General features: G+C 37.4%; 1 protein-coding gene across 2 annotated transcripts in view; it reads right to left on the bottom strand.

Moving 5' to 3' along the window:
- Positions 1–5,000, bottom strand: part of LOC128248293 (adenosine receptor A2b-like) — a 45,622-nt gene that overhangs the window by 7,055 nt on the left and 33,567 nt on the right. For both annotated transcript variants that reach the window (XM_089355016.1, XM_089355017.1), the window contains exon 2: positions 2,845–2,979. The gene's annotated coding sequence lies outside the window, so the exon portion shown is untranslated. The remainder of the gene's footprint in view (positions 1–2,844; positions 2,980–5,000) is intronic.

Genomic DNA, 5,000 nt, shown 5'->3' with positions numbered 1-5,000 from the left:
TCCACGAGGCTCTGGCAGGGGATGGTGGCGAACCCTGCTGTACTTTTTCACCACAACTTTCTCTCACTCTTACTTCCTGTTTCTGTTGTGCCTGTAATTCAAAGGGTCAGCCTTGTCACACTGTGTCACGCTGAATATCCCCGAGAACTACGTTAAGGGTACACGTGTCTGTGGAGTGCTCAGTCACTTGCACGTTAATTTCACGAGCAGGCTGTTCCGTTGATCAGATCAACTGGAACCCTCGACGTCGTAAGCGACGGAGTGCCAACAACAACAAGTGGTGTGCTATCTGCTACCTAATGATTATGCTTATTTAAGCATAGACTAAGGGAGTCGACTTTAAAACAAAAACAGGAGTAGTGCCCTCAGAAGCAGTAGGACGATTACGTCTCACACTGGCGACCCCTGCATTCGGAATATCTTCTCAGTCATCTTGGTCCTGTCTTACCATTGGATACCAAAACGACAAAATGTTATTATAGATTTCTTACGTCGAGAAACAGGGACCTATATTTTCAAAGGAAAAAAACGATAGATTGTAATGGTCAGGCCACTCTTAAGGTCACAACTTATGTATAATATATGTGTGTGTGTATGTATGTATGTATGTATGTATGTATATATCTATATATATATATATATATATATATATATATATATATATATATATATATATATATATGCATATGCGCAGGAGTGGCTGTGTGGTGAGAAGCTTGCATATCAACCACGTTGTTCCGAGTTCTGTCCCACTGCGCGACACCTTGTGGGCAAGTGTCGTCTACTATAGCCTCGGGCCGACCAAAGCCTTGTGAGTGGATTTCGTAGATGGAAACTGGAAGGAGCTTGTCGAATACATATGTATCTGTGTCTTTGTGTCTGTGTTTGTCCACGCCAGCCCCCATCGATTGATAACCGATGTGGGTGTGCTTACATCCCTGTAACCTAGCAGTTCGGCAGTTTTTTCTCTCTCATCCTGTCGCTAATTGTTTTTTCTCCCCCTTCATCGTTTTCTATCTGTCCCTCTCTTTCTCTCACTCTTTCTCCTTTACTCTCTCGTTGCTCACACGGGACCATCGGCCATCTTTCTTTTCCTAACTTGAGCTTCTTTCTTTCTTTCTTGTCTACCGCACAGATCAGACGCATTCTTCTCTATCTCCTGTCCTATCGTTTCTCCTGTCAAAGCCTGTTCCTCTCCAGCGTTCACCATCTCACCTCGTTATGGCTTAGCAGCCCTCACTGTTTTGTTTTCACTGTCCTGTTTTTGTTACCAACTTTGACCATTCGAAAATCCCAAATTTTATTTGGGTTTGCAGGAGCAACTGTTTCATCGAAGGCTTATTGTAATTGCTCGAAATGCGGAGTAGATAAACAGCCGACAACTGATGAAGGGTCGTTTTATGTTCCTTGTCTTGTTTTTCCATTTGTTTCTTTCGTGTTCGCAAAAAACAGCTCATTTTCTATGTTTTCGTTTTGTGACGTCCTCTACCCATATATGCATATATATATATACATATACATGTAAATATGTACATATATGTGTGTATATATGCATATATATGCATATATATGCATATATATATATATATATATATATATATATATATATATATATATATATATATATATATATATTATATTATATTATATAATATTATTATATGATTGAACACCACACATCCATTTCGAAATAAGTTTATATATATATATATATATATATATATATATATATATATAAGTCAGAGACCCCCCTTCGGTCACGAATGACCATGGGATTGCACCTAGAAAGTTACCCTCCCAGGCACAAGCCGGGGCAAGGTTGTTTATGGAAGACTAGCAGTCGCCCATGCATACCATCCTCCCCTCTCCACGCCACCAGTGTTATCCAAGGGAAGGGCAAAGGGACAGATACAGCTTGGCACTGGTCATGTCGCAACTCATTTCTACAGCTGAGTGAACTGGAGCAACGTGAAATAAAGTGTCTTGCTCAAGAACACAACACGCAGCCCGGTCCGGGATTTGAACTCACAACCTCACGGTCGTAAGATCGGCACTCTAACCACTGAGCCATGCGCCTTCACACACACAAACACACACACACACACACACACACACATACATACATTATATATATATTATATATATATATTGTATATATAGGACTGCAAAGTGAACGTCTTAACGACACGACAATGCGTGCACTTGCTAAACCATGCCTGCATCTTGTAAGTAAAATGGAAAGGCCTGAAGTGCTAACTCAAAGTTTCTTTTATTTCCAATTAATTCGCCAGAAGTTTTACATTTGCTTGGTTCGTAAATGTTGTTGTTGTTGTTGAGAAAGTAATAAAAACGTCTTGTAACAAAGATTTGTACCTAAATACTTTCTTTGCTTTATTATTTATCTATTTATTTATTTATTCATTTCCTAAACTGTGCTAGCACTCAGTTTGCTTTCATCGAAAGAGTTGTAAATCACTGGAAACTATATTAACTAAAAGCTAGAAGAATATAGCACCTGCAACAAGTTCCCTGCATCTAATAAAAACTTATCTTAGCAGCAAACAATTCATAAAGAAACAGTAAATAATTTACCTCTCTCTCTCTCTCTCTCTCTCTCTCTCTCTCTCTCCCTCTCTCTCTCTCTCTCTCTCTCTCTCTCTCCCTCTCTCTCTCTCTCTCTCTCTTTCATCTCCTTTTCTCTCCTCTCCCTCTCTCCCTCAGTCTCTCTTCTCTTTCTTCATGCTTTCTTTGACTCTCTTTCTCTCGTCCACCTATGCACATTCATACAGAAACAAATACATGCATACACCCTTTCTCCCTTTAAATGGGGAAACTCCTTTATACCGTGTACTTCTGTCAGGAGATGGCGATCTTGGTATCGATAATCAGACAATTGTAGACTGGTATTCAGTTGTTATTTATTGGCAAAAAATCGTCATCCATTTGTCCCTCAGTCTATGGAGAGGTGAAAAAATAAATCTGAAAAGTACAATAAAATACAATCATTGTCATCTGAGTTTTTATTAATTCATGTTGAAGCCGCTTTATAATATACATAATAATATAAATAATATATAAATACATGCATATATCCATATATATATGTACATACCTACATCTATATGTATGCATACATGCATATATGGGTACAGGACATCACAAAAAAAACGTTAAACATAATGAGAAACGAAAACAGAAAACGAATTTATTTTCGAACAACGAAAAAAACAGAGAAATGAGACATTCAACATAAAGAATATTTCCCTTCATCAGTTGTCCCTGTCCATCTACTCCGCGTTTATATATATATATATATATATATATATATATATATATATATATATATATATATATATAGGTAATAGTAACCGTTTCTTATTAGGAAACAAATTAGTTTTTTACAGGACTGCAAAGAGAAGTGCTCAAGTTAATTGATACAGGGATAAAAAATTATTAGTTACAGAATAAAAACATTACATTTGGGTCAACGACTCAACAGACAACAGTCCTCTCAATAAACGGTCATATATAGGAAATACATCAAAGTCCACAAATACATAAGAAAATATATATTAAAAAAATAAAATACAGCATAAAACACACAATAACATTGGCACAAGATAATTTAGATATTGATTTCTTGCATAGACATAAAGTTATTGTTTTATAAGATTACATCGATTAGATTGGCAATAGGGCTTCACTGCTACTTACTTTATCTGTCAGGTCATCCCATAAGTTCTGTCCGATTTTACCTTTTATAAAATTGATTGAAATTTAATAGTATTTTAGAATATCTAATGGAATTAAAAATTATTTTATGCATTTGTGTACATTTAAACTAATTAAATATTATTTTACAGAATAATAGAATTAAAATTTCTTTGATTAAAACCCTTTCTAGCATGGAAGTATCCAAAGAGCATTTAAGGCACATAATGCTTTATGAGTACAAAAAAGGAAACTCTGCAGCCGAAGCGAATCGAAACATACACTCAGTTTATGGGAAAGAATGTTTGAATGAAAGAACTTGCAGAAGATTGTTTGCAAAATTCAGAAGTGGAGATTTCAGCCTTGAAAATGAAGATCGAACAGGACGTCCAGTTCAGTGTGATGATAAGCTCCTTGAGGCAGTACTTGAAGAAAATCCTGCATTATCAGTTGAAGAATTGGCAATAAAGCTTAGTTCAAACCATACAACTGTTCGTCGTCATCTTCAATAACTTGGAAAGGTTCCTAAACTTGGAAAATGGGTGCCTCATGAATTGTCCGAAAGCAACCGCAAATCTCGAGTTGACATCTGCTCTTCTTTCCATTCTCGCGAACTCATTTCACCCTTTTCGGATAGACTTGTGACTGGTGACGAAAAATGGATCTTCTATCGAAATGGTAACCGTCGTATACAGTGGCTTGGTAAAAGGGAAAAGGCTCAAACAACAACCGAGAAGGGAACTTCATGGGAAAAAGGTTCTTCTCTCCATCTGGTGGAATTGCAAAGGAGTAATTCACTTTGAGAGAATCTAATACCGGTTTTGCACTGGTGCCGCTCCTTGTCTTTTCAGCTGTCACATCCTCAATGTTCTGCTAGGTCAAAGATGGGAGATCGAAGAGGATTTTTTGTCAATAAGCGAACTCATAGGCCCTTAAAACAAATAACGAAAATACGGTATATGCTACTAAGTCATGCTCGCTTGCGATTTACGGCTATGGTCTATCGATTTAAAAAAGAAACACTACACAAATCAGGTGATTGAATTCACTTCGTGCCCCTCTTTTGTGCCCATCACCAGATTCGTCAGGTGCATAGACGAGCCGACGAGGGGATACCAGCACGGTCATCACTCTGTTAGAAATAACAGTCAAATCTACAATTCACACCGCACCGTCTCAAAAGACATTACATGCTTCTTGGATTCCATTAGTATAGTTCACTCCTTTGAAAGCATTCGGACTGGGTCTCCGGTTTAAAGATAACTCTCTTCCTCTTTCCCCTACAAGCC

The sequence above is a fragment of the Octopus bimaculoides genome, chromosome 7 (genome assembly GCF_046866305.1).
Source record: "Octopus bimaculoides isolate indiv1 chromosome 7, ASM4686630v1, whole genome shotgun sequence".
Classification (NCBI taxonomy): Eukaryota; Metazoa; Mollusca; class Cephalopoda; order Octopoda; family Octopodidae; genus Octopus; species Octopus bimaculoides.
The sequence above is the reverse complement of the archived record's forward strand: the minus strand, read 5'-3'. Positions and strand labels throughout refer to the sequence as shown.